Source organism: Crocuta crocuta, unplaced genomic scaffold (genome assembly GCF_008692635.1).
Source record: "Crocuta crocuta isolate KB4526 unplaced genomic scaffold, BGI_CrCroc_1.0 scaffold154, whole genome shotgun sequence".
NCBI lineage: Eukaryota > Metazoa > Chordata > Mammalia > Carnivora > Hyaenidae > Crocuta > Crocuta crocuta.
The window spans coordinates 11073983-11101030 of NW_027530545.1; the positions used below are offsets into that span (position 1 = coordinate 11073983).

Below are 27048 nucleotides of genomic sequence, written 5' to 3' on the forward strand. Positions count from 1 at the left end.
TTTAATACTGTCTATACCATTCCCACCAAGGAGAAGCCCAGGCAGTACTTGCTTCCATACAGTAGTAGAGAACTCATTACCCACTAAAGTGGTTGACTTATTTTTAGACAACTCTTATTATTAGAATTCATTTTTCCCTTGAGCCAAAATCTTTCTCCTTATTTCTTCCTTCATTGTTCTTCTCCTTCCCTTTGGGGGCATGCAGAACATTTTTCTCTTGACAGCCTGTATAAAACTTGAAGGTAGTTGTACTGTGCATGCTCTCACAATTTACCTTGCTCTCTTTGTATAGTTCATTTTTTTTAATGTTTTTAAATTTATTTTTGAGAGAGAGAGGGACAGAGTGCAAGCAGGGGAGGGGCAGAGAGAGAGGTAGAGAGAGAGATAGACACAGAATCTGAAGCAGGCTCCGGGCTCTGAGCTGTCAGCATAGAGCCGGTGCGGGGCTCAAATCCACAAACTGCGATATCATGACCTGAGCCAAGGTCAGAAGCTTAACAAACTGAGCCACCCAGGTGCCCGTATATAGTTAATTTAAAAAGATCTCTTAGCAGTTCTGTTTTGTCAGCAGAAAAACAAAATTATGACATGGAAAGTAATCAGTATTAATTTTGATTAGACCTTAATTCCAAATCTAGATATTATTATTATTACTACTATGATTTAGTAAGAAGATATTTAGATCTGTGGCTCTCTGTGTGTTTTGTCTAGATTGTGGGCTTGTAAAGCGGAGCATTTTTTTTTAGAAACCTTTATTTCCTCCTTGCCTCTCACTCTCACATTACCCATAATATATTTAAATTTATTATGTACCTACCACATCTTTATTGAATAGATGGATTAATTCATTGTATCTACCTGTGTATACAATATATTTCTTTTAACATACTAAATATAATTTTTAACTCAGGTCTTCCAAATCTAGGAAATATGAGTCTCTGACATTTTACTATCAAAAATGTTAGGCTGCTAACAGTCGATGTGACTGTATTCTAAATGGGAATGCCACAGTAATTCCTAGCTATTAAAAAAAAGAGCCTTTTTGACAAGTAATTGATAATAAATGGATTTATATAGACTATGTCTTTTAGTCCTATGAAATGAAGTTTAAAATCTCATAAATTTTCTATTGAATATCTGTGTAAAGTTTTTAAATGACATTATATCAAGTTTGGATATAACACACTGATGGTTAATGTCCTATTAGTAGAGGACTTATTATTTTATTTATTATGTATGTATTTTTACTGATTATTTTCATATCTTTCTGTGGTCATTGCATTTTATTGATCACAGTGAAAATCAAACATATTTCCTTAAAGAATAATTTCTCTAAATAATGTATCAGTATCTTCAAATTTTATTCTGTTTTTTAGCTGCTTACCACAATATTGACAGGCATCTGATTGTGTGGCCTACTTCTAATTATAGATACAGGCTACTTCACATGGAGCTGGGTATTTCTAAGAGACTAAACAAAACGTGTAATGTGTGAACAAGGAAAACAGCAGCATGTTTTTACTGTAAATTGACTGTTGTCATAAACAATAATTATCAGCACAGTGTTGGTATCATGATACTGTCTTGGGCCTTATCATTCAAACTATTTCTCTTTGTATTTTATTGTGATTTTTTAGAGGGGGAAAAACCCAACAACTGTCAATCTAATCATTATATTCAGCCTACATTACCAAGCAAAACATATTTACAGCTAGATCTACACTGTTTTTACAAGTTTATTAAAAACATGTGTTGCCCAGTGCCAGGAATAGCTACAGCAAATGCTGACACCAGTAGGCAAACTGTCTCTTCACTTTCTTCTGAAGATTTAGCTACCCCATCACGTTAACTATGAGTTATAAAGTAGATGTTCCTATGTAGAAATCTGTATCACAGATGAGAACTGTGTGTGTGTCTGTGTGTGTGTGTGTGCATGTGTGTGTGTGTGTGTGTGTATGCGCACCCGCACGCACGCTGTCGGGGGCGGGAGGGGGGCAAGCGCCCACACTCTGAGGGCAACAGGGGTTGGGGATAGCGGGATGCGATAACAGAAGGGCTTAGATGAGGGGAGCCAGGAGATCATGGCACTCCTTAGTACCATTGAACGGGGATCGCAGGCCAACAACTAATGAAATAAAGTTAAATCATGGGACGTTTGGCTTTTGGTTTATTTTAAAGAAGCATAACATTACCCATGGTATACTTGAAACTTGCATTTATGTTCTATGTAGAAGTTTAATTAATTTTTTAATAATCTTAATGATAACTTATTTAATTATTGGTTTACTGACCCTCCACATAACTCCATTACCCTCAAATTGCATGTAAACCCTACAGGACTCTCTCTCCTTTGTTTGTCTCTACTCGTAACATATAGTAAGAGCTCAACAAATATGTGCGCAATGACTGAATATTTGAAAAAACTGGAAGGACCGAGGATGGCCCATTTTCTACATGTAGCGTATAACCATTCTACATTATTCTTTCTTTTCTGTGAATTCCTGTAGTCCGTGTATATTAATCACTCAGTTCATCACTTGGCTGCATAACATATTATGTTACTCCCTAGCTGTCTGAGGTATGAACATCTAGCTCCACGTTAGTTTATTGACTCTCTAGGGCCTTTGTATTATTTCTTTTCAGCAACTAATCTGATGAGGCATCCACTGGGCATTTAGTACATACTTTGTGTCTTCACTGTGTTAAAATAGATTTGAAACCAATGTGAGAAATAGCATTCTATCATCTGGTCGGAAACATCAGCCTGTTTCATTCTTCAAAGAGTCAGTGAACTTCCCAAGAATTAATCCAATGGTATAGAGTGGTTTGGTATTTCCCTTAGTAGTTAAGAGATAACTTTCCACAAGTTACAATTGCTCTCGTTGAGTGAGTGATAATGGATTGATTTTCCATCTCCTGATGGCACAACAGGTTAAGTTCAAGAATGTGAAATATGTTTTCAAAATGAAAAGCAAATGTCAACTTCCTTATAATGATCTCCTTCTAATGATGATGATAGTAATAATAATAGTAATAGTAATAATGATAATAATAATAATAATAAACAACTGTGGAAGGATGCTACCATAATATGTTATTATATAGCTGCAAATACCCACTTGCACATGCTGCTGTCATAGTTAATTTACGGAGCAGAACTACTTGCTTTCCCCTCTGAATATGGATACTCATTCAGGCATTTATCAAGATAGTACAGTACGTATGCTGAAGGAATGCAGACATGCCTTGTCATTAAAATCCTCGAAGTTTCCCAAGAACTGCAGTTTTCAGTTAAGTAGTTAATTTTTTTTTTCTTTTTGTCTTATTGCTTTCCTACCATGCTTTGAATAGAAGGATTAAGTGCCTCATTGTCTTTCTACCAAGAAAGATAGTTCGGGACAAACAGATGAATGGCTTTACAAATGGAGACCAAAATTCTTAATCTTACTATAATAGAGTGACAGGAAGTCACTTTAGCGTTCGGTTAGCTTCTGTAATATACATAAGCCAGATAAATGTAGGTGATCAGTGCTCCACACATAGTTTTATGAACCATTTCTTTTCTTCATAATTATCTTTAATTTTTATAATTTCATAATGAAATGCATATCAAGTATTTGCCAAAAAAAATTCAAGCTGGAGCTTTATGTGAAGCCGTAGGATAGAGATGACAGTGATAACAGTTGTCAGAAGGCTACTCTACTCAATGAGGAATAGAAGCCAATTGACATTCTAGAAATCTTCAAATCATACACATTCTAGTCCAAATTAGAGACTTCTGTGGGATTCTAAAAGCTTTGCATGATGATTTCATCACGAATTTCGGAAAGGTGTGGTCAGCATTGACATAAATATTGTGGGTGGCTTATATTTAGAATAAAAAAGGAAGACTTTTTTTTTTTTTTATACTAATTACATGAGTCCTGCCTTTGCCTTCATTCTGACTAGTCGGGTGCTTTCTGGGTGAGTCTCTTGTGTCAGCCACTCTTAGCAGGCCTGGTTTTTAGCCACTCTTAGCAGGCCTGGTTTTTGAACACTTCTTTTTCCAGCGATCTAGACTTCTGATTTATAATCCTTAGAGAGGTTACGTCTGTGATTAAACCTGCTCAGAGAGAGAGACAGACAGACAGACAAGACCGATATTAAGTGACTAATAGTGATGTATTTTAGAGTGTTTTGAAAGTGTTAAATTCCACAAAAGAAAATTAATATATGAAAATACTTAGTTCCTCTCTGTCTCTCTGTTTTCCCCCTCCCAACATACTCCATGTCTTTCTATCTCTCTTACTGTAATTATGGTGGAGGACCCTACAAGTTGACTATTTTCTCATCTTTAATGAGAGTTAACTGGGCAGCCTTCTAAGAACGACCTTCTCTCCTTAGCCTTTTCTACTTACTTTTCTATATTATATGATCTTGTCAGGTTTTAAAATGAATCAAGATCACTTACTTTAGAGTTGAAGAGTCATTTAAGTTCTCTGGGTGGTTTTTCTTCTTAAAGTATGCTCCACCATATTATACAGTCTTAACATTCATATTTAGAAAAATGGTTTTAAGTTTTATCTACTTTAATTCTGCTGCTAGAGTTGAAATAGATCTTTATACAATAGTGGATCACATCTATCTACCCTTCAGCTAAAAACAATAATGGAAAACAATGACAAAAAAATAATGAAAAACAAAACAATCTTTAGTTTGTTAACTTTTACCATTTCTTGTTTGGCTAATAATATTTTATTATGTCCAAATGTGAAACTGCCATGTATTGATAAAATTAACATGGGATTTGGGCCTGATAATGTTAGCATCATTTCTAATTTTTCAACGTCAAGTCCATTTGTCCTGGATCTTAACTGTTTTGATTTGACAGTGTTAGTCAGTTGCGTGTAGAAGTCCACATGGGGAGCCTGGTCATGGAGATTGGTTATGATTCTCCACGTGTAATACAGAGGACAGCCCCCACCCCCATTTCTGTGTTCAGGAGATGGCCTCCTCTAGTTATTCCATATGGACTTGTTAAAGTAGTTCATATTACTATCAGATTTGGTGATTTTAAAGTTGTGAAATCAGCAGTGACTGTGTATCATAACTGGTTAGAAAGTGTGTCTCACATCTGGCTCTCTCTTCAATTCTTGCTGGAAATAACATAATAAAGCCTCAGGAGTATAACAGTCTTCTGTTGTACTTTGCTCTGCTTCTGGCCTTAACCTCTTACCTTTTGCTCCACATCTAAGCTTTCCTATACTCTACAGCTAAATTAACCTTTCTAAAACATCGCCCAATAGAAACCCATTACATTAAAATCTTTAGTTTCTACTACCTACAAGTGAAACCCACATTTCTCAACCTGCCACCATACATCTGTTTCCCTTTTCACCTCTGTGAACTCCAGTGGATACATTCATGTTCTTCAAGTATATCATCCACATTTCTTTCTACCTTTGCATTTTCCTCTTAGCCCTCTACCTCCCTGTCAATCTATGGTATTATGGAAAGAGCACGAACTTTGGATGGACTAACAATGGATTCAAATCTTGAATCTACCACTTAATAGATACATGGTTATAATTATTTGATCTGAGCCTCAATTTCTTCATTGGTAAAATAAGAGTAAACGACAAGAGCTGAGAAGATTAAATTGAGGAAAATTGAATTTCAAACACACGCGTGCATGCACGTGCGCACACACACACACACACACAATTCTGGTAGTAGGCATTCAGTTCTATTTTTCCTGATATTCCCTTTTTTCTTCTCAGTTCTTATCTGAGACCAGACCACACTTTCACATTCCACTTCTCCTTTCTCCGTGATATAATTTCATTTTCTCCTTGTCCTGAGCAAGATCTTCCTCTTCAGAATTTCTCTGACATTTGTGGCCACTCTTAAGCACAGAGCATGGCTTCCTTCGTTATTTGTTTATTGTATGTATTTAGATATACACCTCAGTCTGTCTCCCTTGTGAGTGAATCATTAAGGCATAGGCGCCGTCTCATACACATATTCCTCTTCATATCCCCAGATACTCAGGTAGGACACTACAAGTGCTAGAAATTTAATGAACATTTTCTCTTGCTTTTGGGATGATGATAATGACATTACTGGGAAATCTCAAGTCAACTACCACATATATGCACAAAATCAGCTTCATTTCATCTAAGAATTGTGGACATATTTGAGCCAGGGCTCTCTACCAATACATATGTCCCAGTTACTTCGCCATTGTATAATCTGATGGTTGGTGCCCAGACTATCCAGTTGTTAAGTACTTTTTATCTCTCTCCACTATTTATGATACATGTTCTAATGCAAAATCTGTATGAATTGCTTTCTATACTTAGATTTAGTTGCCCTTGGAAAGAATTCAAAACTACAACTTTCTTTTATTATCTGGTTTGGAAAAGAAATGTGTGATTTCTGATGAATTGTGTGCTATTTCTGAGAATTTCTCCACTGACACATCTTTTGAACAGAAAGGATTTGTTGCCCGAGTTCTTACTCATGAGCTTTCAATAGACTTCAGATGTGGAGAAGCATTGCTCTCCTCAAATATGATTTGCAACTGCATTTCATTCACGTTCCTCCCTTTCATGAAATTGAGATGGACATCTGAGCCAAGTAAAAAGAAAAAAAAAAGTGGATGTGAATTCCATTTATTCTAATAATATTAGATTGTCCTACCAACTTTTGCTTGATGCTGTAAGGCACAATCACATATCTTGGATATGTTTTTCTTTTGTAAGTACAGTGAAAATTAAAACACAGTAATGTTGACTCTGAATAACACAAATGTAGTCTTTTTCAAAGTAAGGTAGCTATCTGGAAGAGATTTCCAACTTTGGATTATGTTGATGCTAATGGTTAAACCTGCATACCTTGTCTTTGATGTTCTGTCTGGGCTCATGTGAAGTAATGGGATTAAAAATAAAGTGTACACCTTTCTTTTGATCTGAGTACCCAAAAGAAAAAAAAATATTTAAAAAGCCTGTCTCCTGCTATAATTTAGCAAATACCACTGCTCTAACAAAACCGATATGATGCTGGGGCTCAGTTTACAGATTTGACAGGTAGTGTACACTAACAGATTTTCATAGCCATTATCCTTTTTCCTGAAGCAATGTCATTCCAGATAGTGCTGTATAAATGCAGCTTTATACCATCTACAAAAATGAAGGCAAGTTCAATTAATTTTAAGCAATCTCTCTCAAATGACTTGCTTCTCTGGTAACTGATAACAAAGTAGATGATTTAGGGCTGTTGGTTGGTTAGTGACAAAGTGACAGCAAAAGGATGCTGGCAAAGGAGCTTTACCTTGCTGGGCTACTTCCAAAGAGAACCTGTTTATTGCATATTTTTCTAATGAGACTTTACTCATCTTCTGCTTGGTGGAACATACATATATGCACTCACATACATATTCACATACTTCAAATCAATGCAGAGACTGCTTCTAATCAATGTAGAAACTAACCACTCCAAACTGAGATCATTTAAAAAAATGAATGAATGAAATATTCAAATATTTTTCATTAAGGAAAAAAAAAGGGTTGGGGGAGACAGATGCTTTCCTCAGGTGAACTCAAAAAGCTTAGCTTGGGTTAACTGTGCCTAGAAACTCTTAACTCAAGTTAGCCATTTGAGTCCTTTATGAAACCCTTTGGGTTTTGAATAGATCTTTTATTGGACAAGTGGCTTTTTCAGCAAACTGTCAGGCCATGCAAGACACACGAAAAGGAGATGGTAAGTTCAGTTCCCTTTTCAGTACGGATGATATTAGGAGGTATGATGAATCCATGACACAAGACCAGAACAGAACTCTTCATGTTCTTTCTAAGACCAGCTTCTCTTCCTCTTTCTGTCTCTGCTTTTGCCATCATTGTTTGTTTTGGTTTTGGTTTTGTTTTTCCCCGTAAATGGTGGTACTGTCCTCTATTCATCCAGATTCATGCCATCCCACTGGGCTATGGAATAATATAGCCCATATGGAAGGCCTTTGCCCTGAACACCTTCCACAATCTCTAATCTTATCTCACTTCTTTCTAACCACTGTCACTCCTTCAAGCTGGACTGACTTCTCTCCTCTGTACTTTGACAAATACTAACCCCATGCCTGAATGCAGCCCAACCCTTTGTTTCTTTTTCCTCTACACCCAGCAGGCCTGTCTGTACTGAACTGATGTGTCATTCATACTGTTGAAATATCAACCAAAAGGCATCTCCTCTAGGAACTCACATAGAGAGTCATTTGTGTCATACTCCATAGCAGGACATACTATGGGACCTTCGTGATTCTCTCTGCAATCTTTTTTTCCCCAGCACTCTTGCCCCATCTCTGCATACACATACTAATCCTGTCTTGGGGAACCAAACTCCCCAACTGGTTCTACTCTCCCTTGCCTCCACCTCCCCCAGATTCCCTCGTCTGCCTCAAGTGTACCCTTCCTCTCCCTGGGGCTCACCCTCACTTATCCTTCAGAGCTCCTAGGAAGCCTCCTGTAACCTGGTTCCATACTCCAACTTGCTCTGGACCCACTCTGATACCAGCCCCTATTACACAACACTACAATTTTCCTTTCCACTTTTTTTTTTTTTTTTTTTTTTACTTCACTGGATTATTGTGAGCTCCTTGAAGTCATGGCCACATTTTGTTTATCACTATATCCACAAAACAATGCCAAATATAAGATCCTAAAGAGGTTTGCTAGTAGTAAGAACAGATATGGCACTTAGAGTCTGTCTTATATTAGTGTTCATTCAACTATTTTCTATTGGAACATAAATGTTCTAACAGCCAGGGTTGTGCTTTATACAGCTTCCTTCCTAGAGTGTATTGTACTATTTGTATATGGCAGATATTTACAGAATGTTTTTCTCTTGAATTATTCATTCAGAAGAGTGTTACTCTTCAAACTGGGCTCTCACAAAACTACAGTTATTTCAGTGCTGATGTTATTTCTTAAAATATTTTGGGAAATGTCCTCCACTGATAATTTAGGAACCACCCAAGTAAACCAGCTTTATTACTTATTATGACATAAGATACTACTCAACTTAGTCATCAGTTTGTCTCTTTTCAACTGACTTCTTGTTAGGAGTTAAAAATGCCTCAACCCCCAAATTTAGTAATTTTGAGCATATTTATTATAATGGTCTGTGACATTCCCAAGGGCAATGACAGTATCTGGCACAATCTTCCTTAAAGATGAACATAAATAAATTAATGATTGAATGGAAGAAACAAGTATATGACCACCTCTGAAGACCAAAAATGTACTCCCTTATTTCCAGTGATATCAACCTAATTGGAGTACATTTTGGAAGAGATAAGTTATGTCAGTGTATTTCTTTCAGCGAAATGAAAAATAATAATAAATCTGCCTCACTGTCTAAGAGTCATGTCCTGCATTTTCTCTTACGGGTAAGGAGCTTTGAGCCACTGACAGGTGTGTTGGTATTTGGGTCTGAGTTTGTCCCATCATCTGATAACTGAGTCCTTTTTTTGAAGTCTCTCTTTTCACTTCCCCACCCTTGGGATTCTGGACTTTCACCTACTTAAGCTCCTTTCCTCATAAACTCTTATTTTGCTCCATCCCATCTTTCTTTCTGTTTCTTTTCTTTCATTCCAGTTATTGGATTTTCTGACGCCTTACTGCAAGATCCTCTTATCTTCACGGCCATGAACTTTTAGGGTCTTAGTGACATATATAGCTCACTGGCATAGACACTTTTAGTGTATACAGCAAATGAGAAGACAGTGTCTTTAAAAAACAAGTTAGATCCTAGACCTCCAAGTAGGACAAACAGAAAAAAAAAAATTTAGCATTTTTTTCTTCTTTTAGAAAGTGGCATAAGTGTGTTGAAATAAATGAATGATGTCAAGTGCAAGTTAACTCATGCAGAAACAAGGGATAATGAAATAGAACGATCATGAGGGCACAGTTTCTTTAAAACAATAACCATGAGGATTTGTTGTATTCTAGGTGTTATCATTGCTGCCACTCACATATGCATCCATATTTGCACACACAAGCATGTAAAGCTGAAACTGGATACAGAGCATTTTCTGCTTTGAACTTGAAGAATAATTTAAAAGTATTCCAAAAGTCAACATTATTCCTTTCTTTTCTGGAATATTTAAAGAAAACAAAGAAGTCCATGGAAGCAAAGGGAACATATTTCTCAGATAAGTCTTTGCTATTAAAAATCGAGAAAACGTAGCCCCTATTTTTATCACTCTGAATGGCATATATTTCTTAAAGCAGACCAGGTTCTCAGCAAGTCAGCCATAGTTTTCCAGAAGTATACAAGTAGCTTCAATGACATTTCATCAAATGGTTTCCAAAGTACAAGTTTCTAAGACTTCAGCCTACTGGGTCAACTTTGTAAGGAAACCATGTCAATTGAAAAAAGTTTAAGTGGGGCGCCTAGGTGGCTTAGTCGGTAAGCGTCCGACTTTCGCTTAGGTCATGATCTCGCGGTTCGTGGGTTCGGGCCCCGCGTAGGGCTCTGTGCTGACTGCCAACTCAGAGCCTGGAGCCTGCTTCAGTCTGTGACTCCCTCTCTCTCTGACCCTCCCCTGCTCACGCTGTCTCTCTCTCTCTCTCTCTCCTAGAAATAAATAAAAAAATTAAAAAAAAAAAAGTTTAAGAAAATCAAGGCCAGTGCTGGTCAGTGTATTGGAAATGGATATTACAGCACTCACTGGTGCTCCTTTGCCTTTCTAGTCCCTGTAAACCTCCACTTACAAACAGGAGTGACCCAGACACGAGACAGGACAAGATTGTGGCTACATGAGATGACATCAAGGACATGGTGGCATTATTCCCCACAATTATAAACAAACAGCATATTTGATTTGCGAATATTTCTCAGAAAATACGTTTTTATTTTCTGTTACTGAAGAAAATAAAGAACTTACCTCAGAATAAAGCTGTCCAAATTTGTTGATTTTGGAGGAAACCTCAGACTTGTTTTCCCTCTTTCAGGGGGTATCAGAGTGATTATAGTAGAAAGCTCCTTAGCCCAGAAGCCTGAAGACATGGTTCTAATCCCTTGACAGAGTCAAAACTCACTTAGTTTTATCTTTGATTTAAGTTTCCTAGAGTAGAATTCCCTAAAATGTGTTCTCTACATGTATGTCCCTGAAATTAGCCTTTTAAAAAAAAAAGAAAAAAAAAAGAAGAAGGGAGGTGCAGGGGACAGCTCTGCGTACTATCTCCCTATAAATATTTTCAAAGCACATTCATATTCCAGTCAGAAAATCCCTGAAGTAAATAAAATTGTCTAACTTGATTCAATGTAATATTTATTTAATCTAATATTTCAAAACTTAATATTTAACCACCTTTTTTTAATTCATCGAGCATTTACTAAAATCCTGAGGAACTAGGATTTTCCACAACACACTATAGGAAAAAGTGCTTTTTAGACCTTTGGCTCTCTACCTTAAAAATGAAGGGATAAAATTAAACAATTTCTCTGGTTTCTCTCCAATCTCAATTCTGGGACTGTATAAAAATTTTAATTTTGTAGTCACCAAAGTCAGAAGTTACATAAATGCCAGGGAATAGGATGATTTTTCACAGAAAGTAAGTAAAAACAAAGATTTTTTTACATGTGTGTTTACTATCACATAAACAATCTCTTTCTCTCCATCTGAGGCTCCTTCATACTCTTTTAAAAATTAAAGTAAAATCCACACACCATTCCGTTTTTCATTTTTAACTTAATTCAAATTTAATTTCTATTGAAATTTAAAATCCATATATAGTATCGTGTATACATATGTATACGTATATCTACATACACACATATATGTATGTACTTGTATGTATAGTATCAGTTTAAAACTGTATGATAAGACCCCAGGAAAAAATTGGAATTATTTTTTAAATCTTTATGAACGCCTGTGTTTTTAAAGTCTCATTGCTGTTGTTGTTATTGCCCCTCCCCCCACAGCATAAGTTCCTCAGAGACAGGAACAGCATTCTCTGAATTATTTTTGAATGTTCCATTGCACACAATATTGGATACTCTGTATTTGCTTCTTATTTTGTAAAAGTACTTGATAATGGCTAAATGGCTTCAAAGGAAACGACAACACTCTCTCTCATGTTTTTAAATGTTCTACAGGTATAGACACAGTTATATTCATGTTTTTAAACTACTGGAGAAGCAACACATTTGCAGAACTAATACCTACCTACAGAGTAACACGGTCTCTGCCTAAGATGGGACATGTCACTCTGTCTCTATGTCACTTTAATCAAGTCATAGCTATGTCATCATAACTATGGGGTGTAACTCTTAGGCTCTCGGTTTACCCATGCACAAAATCTTTTCAGGATAGTTTTGAAACTGTTTGCAATCTAATTATGTCCTTCTCCACTCCCCAGTTTTTATGCATATATCAAATGCTAGGAAATGTCTCAGGGTACAGTGGAAAAACTCTTGTCACAGGATGAGCATCCCTAGGTTATAGAGTTAATATGATGTTCACAACAATGAATGATTATAAATAGACATTTTTTACTGGGGAAAGAAGCCGATGAGGTTAAGAAAAAACATTTCTTGAGCACTTGCCATGTGTCAGGCATAGCCATTGTGATTTAATTCACACAAGTGGAGGCATTAGCAGCATTCTCATAACAAAGAAACTGAGGCTCAGAGAGACTGATTTTTTTTTTTTTACCAAAATCACACAGTAAGTGGTAGAGTTGCAATCTGAGCTAAGTACTTATCTCAAGTCCATACTCTTTCTGAAATGGAAACAGCAGCATACTTTTTCCCCTAAGATCATCTAGCAATTGAAGTGTTGTGTTAGAGAAAGATTTTTAATGAGAATCGAACCATTGAGTTGTTCTGAGATTTCTACATGCGTGTTATCAAATGGCCAAAATTGCAGAATCTTTTTCTCTTTTTGCCTGAATGCATTACATATGTCTAGAAAAGTTTTGATGATAAGTAGAAAATTATTTTTCTTAGTCTCTGATGAGTGTTATATTACCTTTTGAGATGGTTATCTGAAACACGTGTCTGTGGAATATTGTATGTAAAATTTCAGAGAGGTTGTTCTTGGAAGTTTTAAACAGAACCGAGTGGCCCTAGGGCATTTGTTTGTTTGTTTCCTGCCCCAGCTACGACTGACCACCGCCCTGAGAATCTCCTTCTGGCTGGTGTGAGGCGGTGCTGTCACCACCAGATCTCCTCGCAGCTGGGTGCACACCCCCGCCCCAGGCCTGGAGACAATCCGGCCTGGAGTGAAGAGGGAGGGGACACCACACACAGAGTGTGTCCCTGAGCTTTCTGTTCCAGTCAGCGCTGAAGGGCCGACAGCTTCTCATGGGTAGATGGTAATAATTTTCCATTTAATTTTTTGCAAAAATGTGTTGAGATGAAATTCATATAACACAAAATACAACCATTTTAAAATGAACAGTTCGTTGGCATTTAGGTCATTCACAGATGTGCACTTGAACATGAGAATAGAATAGAACCACCTCTTCTATCTAGTTCCAAAACATTTTCATCACCAAAGTAAAACCCCTCACCCATTAAGCACGTTCTCTCCGATTTCTCTCTCCCCAGCCCTGGCAAGCACCAATCTCTGTTCTGTCTTTATGGAATTATCTATTCATATAGATGGAATCGTGCAACATGTGATTTTGTGTGGCCACTTTCCTTTAGCAGAACGTTTTCAAAGTTCATCCATCTTTCATCATGTATCAGCACTGATACATGGCTGAATAATATTCCATAGTATGTCTATACTCCCATTTGTGTGATCATTTATTGATTGGTGGGCATTCGGGCCATTTGTACCTCAAGGCTATTTATTGAATATTGAACATACTACTTGTAATTGCCCCCGCCCCCTCCACCTCCTCCAAAAGCCTGTTGCAGAACTGCTTCAAAAGAGCAGCTTACAGGTGCAGAGGGAGCCTGATGGGACTGGGTCTGGTCTTCACCTGCCATAAAGGTTCTTTTTGATGCTGAACTCACTGAACTGTATTGTTCTGCTACTTTGATAAATGGCATACAGTATATGTGGGTGATACGTACTGTACCAAAAAATAGATATCTTGTATATGTAATACGTAACTACTTGTGGTGGTGGTGTTTGTGTTCAGTACTAAATTTAACAGAATTACACATTGCCTATTTGGATAGCTTAGGTTAGAGACGCAAAAATAAGTTCTCCCCAAAGCGTTAAGTATACTCTTTTGTCAATTAATAAAGAAAAGCTATTGAAATCATTAAATTATCTGGCATGTCTATATATATATAATAATTATGCAGCCAAAGCTTTTCCTTTTGAAACAATTTATACATTACATAAACCTAAGTTTCTCATCCAAGTATCATTTCAAGAGAGGCAAGTTTAAATAATGGAGGCAATGGGGAAACATAATATTACGATAATGTTCTTTGGTGCGGTTTGGAGTGTTTTAGGAAACATTTGGAACTATTTTTCTCATAAAGTCACTTAACTATTGAAGTGTTATGATAGCATTTCCCTCTGTGTTGTACACAATACAAAAGGGGTCCAGCTAAAGGAGACAGCAATCCTAAATATCCTGATTAGAGGGATTTCCACTAACCGGGAAATTACATGCTCTGGTATCCTGGTATTAGTTTAATACAAAGATACAGCAAAATAAGGAAGGGCCAGGTGATGTAGGGAGTCTCCTTTGCTTTCAAATGCCAATGTGTTTGCAGCTTCACTTAGCAAAACTACATCAAACTTTCTGGAATGGACGGAAAAGGACCGGAATTCTGAGTATAAATATGTTAACTAAATTGATCTAATTTTTTTAAGGAACATTTCTAACTAGATTATAAGCTGATACTTTTCTCAAAACTGTGGTGATGAAGAAAATATTTAAACTTTTCCTACACCATTATTATTGGCCTCTTTGAAACTTGACAGATATGTGCCTCAAAGGTTCTAAACATCTGTCAAGTGTTAACTGAAATTAAGTTCCCCTGTGAATTGATAACCATTATGTTCTTTGCATTTGACATATAGATACTCACTGGTGATTGTTTCTTATTATAAAATAACTGTAGCCTTTATATAAGTTTAAATTGTAGCACTGATTAAAATAAAATGTTATGCTTTTTTAAAGTATATAATCTTTGAATAAGGAAATGAAAGCTATTTCGTGTGTGCTCTTAAGTATAGAATATTTTTGTTATGTTGGAGCTTAAAAACCATTTTTGTTGAGGGTTGCAGTGTTATCTATTATTACAGATGACTAGAGGCTATGGCTAAGCTATACATCAGAATGAATAAATTTCCTTGTCAGTGAACGTTGGGAAAGTACTTGAGAGACCAACCTCAAGAAAAGGGAATTTGTTTCAGGCTGTCACTGAAGTGGTCATTTCCAACCCCGTCCCCTGCACACAAAAATGAAACAGAACAAAACAGTGGCTCCAGCAGCAGGTAATTTAAAGGAAAGAGGGGAAACCGGAGAACAACATGGACTTTAATTGAATTCCCCTTCAAAATGAAGCCACGTTCGTTTGGTAGGGTGGAATGAGGACCATCAGCTACTTCAATTAAACTAATGGGACATTTTTCCATTTCCAAGTAGAATTTTTCTGAGGAAATGGCCTGGAGATGGGAGTGAAGGTGGAGTGGCATCCAACATCCACCGCCTTAACAATTAAAGTAGGGCCTAAGACACAGGCCACCAACCCACTCTAAATTGCAACCTAAAACAAATGGTTAACTCGTGGCAGGAGCCTCGCTACAGAAGTGAGCAGGGCAGAATCGTTCCTGGGGCTTAAAGGCTGTCACACTAGGCACAGAGCAGGCAAGAGCTGTGCACGGGGATGAAACACCCGCCCGTTCTGGGGCAACGTAATCCAAAGCCTGGAAACCGGACTTGCGTTACTATGTCCAGGCCTCTCTTCTAACTCAGTGAGAGATTTAATCAATAATCCTAGAATCTTTCGTGGGTGGGGGTCTTAGTGCTCCGTGTTTCCAAGGTAAAGTCTGGTTGTTCATACATTTTACCTTAGAAAGATCCAAAGTGAGAGTCCCTCGCTATACCCTCACTCTAATGCTACCCTCTTGAACAGAGACTGAGCAGCAGAAAACAAGCAGACTCCTGGACCCTGTAAGAACCCTGGTGTCTGAACACGTGCTCTCCTCAGTTCTGTTCTGCATCCACACGGTTGCATGCTCACCCCCACCCTCTCTCCCATGGCATGACACCTATCTGCTCTCCGGTGTTTGAAATGTATCTCTAACCTAAGCATATAGCGAATTCTGTTTCCTCCCCATATTTTTCCTCTGTTGCTAAGACCTTCATGATGCTAAGTGGCCACCTTCTTCCAAGTTCCTGATCATTCCCACACCCCCTCCTCACCTCTCCATCTCAGATTATCTGATTTAAGTCCAGAAAAGTAGTTTCCCTGCTTGCATCATCTGACTTTTAGAGCTCAAACTCTTAGCAAAGTAAGTCAAGAATTTATCCAATACTGTGTTTTTGCCGAACAAGCACTCCAGATGGTGTCCTCATGGGTGAAGCCCCCCACCACTACTTTCTGTTACTTCTCTTCCTGCTTTGTAGTTTCTGTTCCCAAACCATGTCCTCTCCCTGGCCCAGCAATCTGCAGGGCACTTCGCAGAAGAAATATGTGTATATATCACCACAGTTTTTTCTCTTTTCTTCAAAGTATTTTCACGCTTGGTTTCATAATCTACAAGACAGATATTATGAACTTTGTAATGTCCATGGCTCTCTACTTTGAATTAATCTTTTTCTTTTGGATGAAGTTTCCTTTTGGCCAGGGTTTATTCTAAATAATAGCACTAATATTAAAAAGCTAGTATTAAGTGATGACTATGTGCCACATTCCTTACTAGGTTATTAACATCTGTAACTTCATTTGATACAAAATATACCAACAGTAATTCTTAGAATGTAGATACAATTCTTTCATTGTACCTATGAGGAAACCAACCCTAGGGAAGTAACTTGCCCCAAGGCTATACCATAATAAGTGATAAGCCAAAGACTTGAACCCAGAATCCTAATACTTCAATACTTGCATTCTTTTTTTTTTTTTTTTTTTTAAGAGCAATGGTCTGACTATTTATTATGCATGGGAAGCAAGGGGAGGGAGTTACCTCAAAAGGCTGAAGGTGGGGGAAAGTCTGGAGTCCTGGGTTAATGAGAAGAAGGTCTCTGCTGCGCCCATTACAGAATAAGAGGAGGGTCTCAATAGATCATTCCTTTTGTTTCTTCCCTGGGCTTCTTGAGCTTCTCACAATTCTTCAGGATGGTATCATATAACACAGCATAAGCATTGCAGATCTCCATGACCATCAACCAGCTGTCCCAGTACTCTGCCTCATCTGATTTGTACACCAGCTGCCGATAGTCACCTACATGAGGCTGCTTGGCTGCTTTGGTCACAACATCGCCCGCTCAGAGAAATACCTGAGGATTTGAGTGTGGCACCCTTCCAGCTTGGTGTGAAGGGTGGTCATCAGTTCACACACTTTCTCCTGGACAGCCACTCCAGAACCATTCCCAGCCTAGATCCGAGGTGACTGCAGGTGGTGACCAGGGTGAGTGGCTCAATGGCATCGTTGATCTCAGGGTTTAGACACTGATGGAGGACCAAGATCTCATTGCAGTTCACTGGGCCACAAGGAGGATCTTTGTCTTCATCTTCCCCTTCGTTCTTTTCATCTTTGTTTTCTTTCTTCTGCTGCTTCTTCTGCTTCTCCTTCTCTTTCTCCTTGGCTGGATCAGGTAATGGGATGTCCATCCAGGCCTTCAGATCCCTTGGGTTGGCTTAATTGAGAGCTAACTCCTTTAAAAATTCGTCCAACTCAGAAGTCTTCTTGGGGAGGTAGCTCCCAGCAGGTTCTTTGTCTTGATACACAGGTTTTCATGAGACACACCCACCTTGGCTTGGGCTTCAGTCTAGACCCTGAGCATGGCCATGGCCGGGGCAGGGGCCTAGCATCCCATGAGAAGCGGAGTAGGCACGGGGACAAGAAAGTGAAAGCAGTTCTTACCATCTGCGTGGCCGTCCTTGGGTGGCAGGGAGTCAGTGCTTACATTCTTACTCATTACGTGCTTCCCCTCCCCTGTCACCTTGCAGTAACTTAGAAATAAAAATTCCAAGTGAAATCAACCTCTTAACATTTGCACATTGTTTATGGACCTCTTAGGCTTGAAGTTTTCATCCTAGTTGGTCTCCCTTTATTTTCTATTTATTTTCCCTGAAATTTTCCAGACATTTTTTACCACTTGCTCCTTTGTTTTTTTCCCCATGGTTTCAGGTTTTACAGTTGTGTCTGAGGGATTTTTCTCCCTCTTCCCCTTCAAAAATGTAGCTTCAAGGTGATACTGGCAAATAGGGACATTTTTTCCTAGTTTCATTGAAGAACACTTTTTCTAATGTATGCCTTTCTTTGTTGTCTATAAAACCGACTCTTAGCACTGTCCATGTAGGCAGCTCCTTATATCCTATATTTGCTTCTACAGTTATAACCTTCCCTTTAAAAAAGAGATCAACACCACCCATCCACACCCACCCCCTCCCTCTCGACTATACCCTTCTCCCCAAGTCCTTGAATATCTTCCTAGATGGCCGTCAGAGCAGCTCTCCATTCCAGTAGCACATTAGAATCACCTGATATAAACACCAGTGCCCAGGGGCCATCCCAAATCAATTGAATCAGAATTGCTGGAGATGGGTCCTAGACATCATTAGTATTTTAAAACTCCCTCAGTATTTTAGAACTTCTGATGTGCACCCTGGTTAAGACCCACAGAATCATGAACTTTGTCTGACAGTAGCATTCATTCCCACTGGAATGAACAGAATTGGGCACATTTTATGAATCTTGGCAGGCTTCATCTCCTACTAAGATTCATGCTGTAGGAAGACAATGTGCCTCTTAGCTTGGCTACAGCTTTGTTCTCAGGCATGAACAAGTTCCATGAGGATTCTCTTCTGCCTGCAATTAGTAACAGCATTGTGCCTACCTCCTAAGGTCTGAGAATACTCCTAGAGCTTTGTGGTGTATCTGCAATCACCCTCCATGAGAGCCCAGCACCTTTGGTGCCCTTCCAATTGCACACTTTTCTTCTGTCTCTCTTGGCACATATTCTTTTGCTGACTCGTCTCTTGTCATTTGTTTTCCTCTACTTTCTTAACATCTTTTTCTTTCAGATTCCCTTCTAGGAAAATCGTTTTATGTTTCTGTTATAATCTAGGTCAGAGAGATATCTTTAAGTCTATTCATCTTCTCTAGTAGGAAACAAACTAGCATTTAGAGTAGACTCAACTGAGTCAGGAACAGAGAAAAATATTATCTGTAAGATGTGACTCCTACTTCCTAGAGTTTACTTTTTAGTCCAGAAGGAAAAATGAAGTGGAGTACCTCAGTGACTCAGTCAGTTAAGAATCCAACTTAGCTCAGGTAATGATCTTGCAGTCCGTGAGTACAAGCGACGCATTGGGTTCTGTGCTGATGGTGCAGAGCCGCGAGCCTGCTTCAGATTTTGTGTCTCTCCCTCTCTCTGCTCCTCCCCTGCTCATGCTGTCTCTCTCTCTCTCCCTCAAAAATAAATAAACATTAGAAATATTTTTAAAAAAAGGAAAAATGAAATTACATGAAGGATCAACATTCTGGAGTCTCAGAGAGAGCGTTTTGAGGAAGGCAGGTCTTGAACTGAACCTTTCAACATAAGAGTAGAGAGAACATCTCAGCTTGATCGAATAACATTAGGAAGGTGTGGTGGTGGAATTCATAATGGATGATATGAAAGAGAATTTGTCCCAAGGAGAGTGTGAGATCTGGGAAAGACAGGAGGAGATGGGATGGGGTTGAATTAGGAGAGAAAGATAACAGGATAGTAAGATGACTGATCCCACCCCACCTCCACTTCCATGCCCATATTCTCAACAATTGCTAGACTCTAAAATGTAGAGTTCAAGCACGGCATCTTCAATGTACCCCGTACTTAGTCTAGTGTCTAACAAAGAGCAATCATATAAAATATATTTAGGAATGAAGAAATTCTCAGCCTCATGAGGGTGTTATAATCCCTTTAGAAGTCAGGTGAACTCAATGAGCTCTAGTCTTTAGAAAAATGCAGGTAAGAACCACACACGCATGTGCACACGCACGCAAGCACACACATACACACACACACACACACACACACACACACACACACAGCTTCCCATATAATTACAAGGGGCTCAAGGACTCCCTGGGGCCCATTCAGGGTCTCCAGGTTAATAACTGGTGTTTTGGAAATGTGTGACACATGATTTTTTTCTTGAATATTATTCAGACTCTCTCCTGTGATTTAAATTTACAAGGAACTGTTCCATCAAGTTTTGGTAGTTGTAGAAAAGTTCTTTAAAAAGGCACTATGGGTAGATTTTATTGTTGTGAAAGATACTATCTATTTCTGTGAACACAGTACAAAGTCTACTCTAGGCAGCTTTTTCAACCAATTCATTCCCATGATTCTAACCAGTTTTGAAAAACAAATGAATGTGTTATTATTTTTACCCAGAGCATTCATTAATAAAATCATAATGTCATCCCGCAGTAACACTGAGTTGCTTTTGTAGTTTACCTGTGTGACCTTATACAGTTAGAGAAAAATGAAAAGTCATAACAAATTGTGTCAAAAGAGACCATGCTTCCAACAATTTTCTTTTACTCTCTATGAGGTATGGCAAGAATAGCCTTCAGTTAAGCGTGAGCAATAACACAATAGGCACTTAATATCTGCATATCTATTTAAAACTATTTAGTACTTGAGTACGAGGTACAACTAGATAGTGTTTTGACTAAGAGGAAGTTGAAGAGGGGAAAACATGAAAACATTATTTTTTAAAAGTTTTGTTTAATATTTATTCATTTTTGAAGGATAGAGAGAGACAGAGCATGAATAGGAGAGAGGCAAAGGAAGAGAGAGACACAGAATCCAAAGCAGGCTCCCGGCTCTGAACTGTCAGCACAAAGCTTGATGCAGGGCTTGAAACTACGGACTGTGAGATCATGACTTGAGCTGAAGTCGGACACTTAACCAACTGAACCACCCAGGCTCCCGAGGGGGAAAATATTTTTGAATGAAGATTTGGATATTACTGTCTAGGTATGAGATTTTTTCCTGCTCATTACCGCACACTCTGAGCTTTGCTCCCATGTTTTCTACTGGCCCGTTCCCAAATCTCTGCACTTAACACCCTGCTTTCTCGGTTTTCTCCTTATATCTTTATGGTTTTCTCTTGTGCAACTTGTGCAACTGCACTAACCAGAAATAGTAGAAAGAAGAGAATGACAAGAGATGGCAGGTTGTAGTTCTCATGGTAGTTTTCCATCTTCACGACTCCAGTGTCTGCGAAGTTTTTCAACCAGTAATACCATTGATAGCCACCAGTGCAAGGTAAGAGATTCAATAGTAGCTAATGTCTGCATTTATCAACTAGCTCTGGAACATTTTTAGGAGACCCTCTCTAATAATGGTACTCAAAACATCAGCAACCAGTGTATCTGGTCTAAGCAGGTGTGTTTTCTTTCTAGAGCAAATGACCTCCGTGTGAAGTGGATTTATTGATGTATAGTCTCTGTTATACATCAGTCATATATATATACATTTCAGCTAATCCCTAAAATAGCTCTAAGAAGTTGTTCCCATTTAACAAGTGAAAAACCGATGGCTCAACTAGGTTATCTTGTTGGCCCAGGGCCACTTCCCTGTTAGGTGATAACCCTGAAATTTGAGTCCAAGGCAGTTGGCTTCTAAAGGTGCTTTGCAATGTTTCCCCTTCTAATGAAGAATTTTTACTCTCACACCCTACCTTCCCTCCCAGCTCTGTTCCTAGGACATATGTGACACTTCAGGGAGGACAAAATTTAATTGGTCATGTTATCAACCTCTCTGGAGTTGTGAACAAAGTACAAATAAAGCAAGATGTCAGGTCCACAGTTTTGCACATAAGCACCTTTGCCATTAATGCCAGCAGCAACTTTAATCTTCCCAGGCAGAAATGATCAAGTATATGTCTTTCAAGGAGTACATCCATACTGGTTTCCAACAGAAGAGTAAATATAATTGTTGAAGATGACCTAAATTGATCTATTCTTTCATAAACTACAGAAGTTGGGTTGTTCTGCTAATCTGTGGATGAATGGTCTTGTCAACATGATCCCAGGAGACTGGGAGTGATCTGTGTTCTCTGTGGATGTGGCCTTCGGTCAAGGAGTGTGAGGCCAATGGGAAGTAGCCTCATTTGACCTTTGAGAGCTTCATGTGACTGTGACTTTAAAATATCCAGTGGCAAAAATCCCCCTCCCCCCCCCATATAACATGTAGATTGGGAGTTTGATATTTATTAACTCTTGTGAAAATAAAATTTGAACTTAAAAATCAGGTACATGTTGGGGCGCCTGGGCAGCTCAGTTGGTTAAGTGTCCAACTTCAGCTCAGGTCATGATCCCATGGTACGTGGGTTCAAGCCCCATGTCCAGCTCTGTACTGACAGTTCAGAACCTGGAGCCTACTTCCTCTCTCTCTGCCCCTCCCCTACTCATGCTCTGTCTCTCTCTCAAAAGTAAATAAGCATTAAAAATTTTTTAAAACACACATGTTTCTTATAGCTCTCTAGGTTCACTTTNTTCTATTTATTTTCCCTGAAATTTTCCAGACATTTTTTACCACTTGCTCCTTTGTTTTTTTCCCCATGGTTTCAGGTTTTACAGTTGTGTCTGAGGGATTTTTCTCCCTCTTCCCCTTCAAAAATGTAGCTTCAAGGTGATACTGGCAAATAGGGACATTTTTTCCTAGTTTCATTGAAGAACACTTTTTCTAATGTATGCCTTTCTTTGTTGTCTATAAAACCGACTCTTAGCACTGTCCATGTAGGCAGCTCCTTATATCCTATATTTGCTTCTACAGTTATAACCTTCCCTTTAAAAAAGAGATCAACACCACCCATCCACACCCACCCCCTCCCTCTCGACTATACCCTTCTCCCCAAGTCCTTGAATATCTTCCTAGATGGCCGTCAGAGCAGCTCTCCATTCCAGTAGCACATTAGAATCACCTGATATAAACACCAGTGCCCAGGGGCCATCCCAAATCAATTGAATCAGAATTGCTGGAGATGGGTCCTAGACATCATTAGTATTTTAAAACTCCCTCAGTATTTTAGAACTTCTGATGTGCACCCTGGTTAAGACCCACAGAATCATGAACTTTGTCTGACAGTAGCATTCATTCCCACTGGAATGAACAGAATTGGGCACATTTTATGAATCTTGGCAGGCTTCATCTCCTACTAAGATTCATGCTGTAGGAAGACAATGTGCCTCTTAGCTTGGCTACAGCTTTGTTCTCAGGCATGAACAAGTTCCATGAGGATTCTCTTCTGCCTGCAATTAGTAACAGCATTGTGCCTACCTCCTAAGGTCTGAGAATACTCCTAGAGCTTTGTGGTGTATCTGCAATCACCCTCCATGAGAGCCCAGCACCTTTGGTGCCCTTCCAATTGCACACTTTTCTTCTGTCTCTCTTGGCACATATTCTTTTGCTGACTCGTCTCTTGTCATTTGTTTTCCTCTACTTTCTTAACATCTTTTTCTTTCAGATTCCCTTCTAGGAAAATCGTTTTATGTTTCTGTTATAATCTAGGTCAGAGAGATATCTTTAAGTCTATTCATCTTCTCTAGTAGGAAACAAACTAGCATTTAGAGTAGACTCAACTGAGTCAGGAACAGAGAAAAATATTATCTGTAAGATGTGACTCCTACTTCCTAGAGTTTACTTTTTAGTCCAGAAGGAAAAATGAAGTGGAGTACCTCAGTGACTCAGTCAGTTAAGAATCCAACTTAGCTCAGGTAATGATCTTGCAGTCCGTGAGTACAAGCGACGCATTGGGTTCTGTGCTGATGGTGCAGAGCCGCGAGCCTGCTTCAGATTTTGTGTCTCTCCCTCTCTCTGCTCCTCCCCTGCTCATGCTGTCTCTCTCTCTCTCCCTCAAAAATAAATAAACATTAGAAATATTTTTAAAAAAAGGAAAAATGAAATTACATGAAGGATCAACATTCTGGAGTCTCAGAGAGAGCGTTTTGAGGAAGGCAGGTCTTGAACTGAACCTTTCAACATAAGAGTAGAGAGAACATCTCAGCTTGATCGAATAACATTAGGAAGGTGTGGTGGTGGAATTCATAATGGATGATATGAAAGAGAATTTGTCCCAAGGAGAGTGTGAGATCTGGGAAAGACAGGAGGAGATGGGATGGGGTTGAATTAGGAGAGAAAGATAACAGGATAGTAAGATGACTGATCCCACCCCACCTCCACTTCCATGCCCATATTCTCAACAATTGCTAGACTCTAAAATGTAGAGTTCAAGCACGGCATCTTCAATGTACCCCGTACTTAGTCTAGTGTCTAACAAAGAGCAATCATATAAAATATATTTAGGAATGAAGAAATTCTCAGCCTCATGAGGGTGTTATAATCCCTTTAGAAGTCAGGTGAACTCAATGAGCTCTAGTCTTTAGAAAAATGCAGGTAAGAACCACACACGCATGTGCACACGCACGCAAGCACACACATACACACACACACACACACACACACACACACACACACAGCTTCCCATATAATTACAAGGGGCTCAAGGACTCCCTGGGGCCCATTCAGGGTCTCCAGGTTAATAACTGGTGTTTTGGAAATGTGTGACACATGATTTTTTTCTTGAATATTATTCAGACTCTCTCCTGTGATTTAAATTTACAAGGAACTGTTCCATCAAGTTTTGGTAGTTGTAGAAAAGTTCTTTAAAAAGGCACTATGGGTAGATTTTATTGTTGTGAAAGATACTATCTATTTCTGTGAACACAGTACAAAGTCTACTCTAGGCAGCTTTTTCAACCAATTCATTCCCATGATTCTAACCAGTTTTGAAAAACAAATGAATGTGTTATTATTTTTACCCAGAGCATTCATTAATAAAATCATAATGTCATCCCGCAGTAACACTGAGTTGCTTTTGTAGTTTACCTGTGTGACCTTATACAGTTAGAGAAAAATGAAAAGTCATAACAAATTGTGTCAAAAGAGACCATGCTTCCAACAATTTTCTTTTACTCTCTATGAGGTATGGCAAGAATAGCCTTCAGTTAAGCGTGAGCAATAACACAATAGGCACTTAATATCTGCATATCTATTTAAAACTATTTAGTACTTGAGTACGAGGTACAACTAGATAGTGTTTTGACTAAGAGGAAGTTGAAGAGGGGAAAACATGAAAACATTATTTTTTAAAAGTTTTGTTTAATATTTATTCATTTTTGAAGGATAGAGAGAGACAGAGCATGAATAGGAGAGAGGCAAAGGAAGAGAGAGACACAGAATCCAAAGCAGGCTCCCGGCTCTGAACTGTCAGCACAAAGCTTGATGCAGGGCTTGAAACTACGGACTGTGAGATCATGACTTGAGCTGAAGTCGGACACTTAACCAACTGAACCACCCAGGCTCCCGAGGGGGAAAATATTTTTGAATGAAGATTTGGATATTACTGTCTAGGTATGAGATTTTTTCCTGCTCATTACCGCACACTCTGAGCTTTGCTCCCATGTTTTCTACTGGCCCGTTCCCAAATCTCTGCACTTAACACCCTGCTTTCTCGGTTTTCTCCTTATATCTTTATGGTTTTCTCTTGTGCAACTTGTGCAACTGCACTAACCAGAAATAGTAGAAAGAAGAGAATGACAAGAGATGGCAGGTTGTAGTTCTCATGGTAGTTTTCCATCTTCACGACTCCAGTGTCTGCGAAGTTTTTCAACCAGTAATACCATTGATAGCCACCAGTGCAAGGTAAGAGATTCAATAGTAGCTAATGTCTGCATTTATCAACTAGCTCTGGAACATTTTTAGGAGACCCTCTCTAATAATGGTACTCAAAACATCAGCAACCAGTGTATCTGGTCTAAGCAGGTGTGTTTTCTTTCTAGAGCAAATGACCTCCGTGTGAAGTGGATTTATTGATGTATAGTCTCTGTTATACATCAGTCATATATATATACATTTCAGCTAATCCCTAAAATAGCTCTAAGAAGTTGTTCCCATTTAACAAGTGAAAAACCGATGGCTCAACTAGGTTATCTTGTTGGCCCAGGGCCACTTCCCTGTTAGGTGATAACCCTGAAATTTGAGTCCAAGGCAGTTGGCTTCTAAAGGTGCTTTGCAATGTTTCCCCTTCTAATGAAGAATTTTTACTCTCACACCCTACCTTCCCTCCCAGCTCTGTTCCTAGGACATATGTGACACTTCAGGGAGGACAAAATTTAATTGGTCATGTTATCAACCTCTCTGGAGTTGTGAACAAAGTACAAATAAAGCAAGATGTCAGGTCCACAGTTTTGCACATAAGCACCTTTGCCATTAATGCCAGCAGCAACTTTAATCTTCCCAGGCAGAAATGATCAAGTATATGTCTTTCAAGGAGTACATCCATACTGGTTTCCAACAGAAGAGTAAATATAATTGTTGAAGATGACCTAAATTGATCTATTCTTTCATAAACTACAGAAGTTGGGTTGTTCTGCTAATCTGTGGATGAATGGTCTTGTCAACATGATCCCAGGAGACTGGGAGTGATCTGTGTTCTCTGTGGATGTGGCCTTCGGTCAAGGAGTGTGAGGCCAATGGGAAGTAGCCTCATTTGACCTTTGAGAGCTTCATGTGACTGTGACTTTAAAATATCCAGTGGCAAAAATCCCCCTCCCCCCCCCATATAACATGTAGATTGGGAGTTTGATATTTATTAACTCTTGTGAAAATAAAATTTGAACTTAAAAATCAGGTACATGTTGGGGCGCCTGGGCAGCTCAGTTGGTTAAGTGTCCAACTTCAGCTCAGGTCATGATCCCATGGTACGTGGGTTCAAGCCCCATGTCCAGCTCTGTACTGACAGTTCAGAACCTGGAGCCTACTTCCTCTCTCTCTGCCCCTCCCCTACTCATGCTCTGTCTCTCTCTCAAAA

The 27048-nt window shown here is 38.8% G+C and overlaps 1 protein-coding gene and 1 pseudogene across 8 annotated transcripts in view; one reads left to right on the plus strand and one right to left on the minus strand.

The window, feature by feature from the left end:
• Window positions 1–27048, plus strand: part of QTMAN (queuosine-tRNA mannosyltransferase) — a 332000-nt gene that overhangs the window by 188148 nt on the left and 116804 nt on the right. The window lies entirely within an intron of this gene.
• On the minus strand, window positions 17232–17966 carry LOC144234504 (proteasome activator complex subunit 1 pseudogene; annotated as a pseudogene).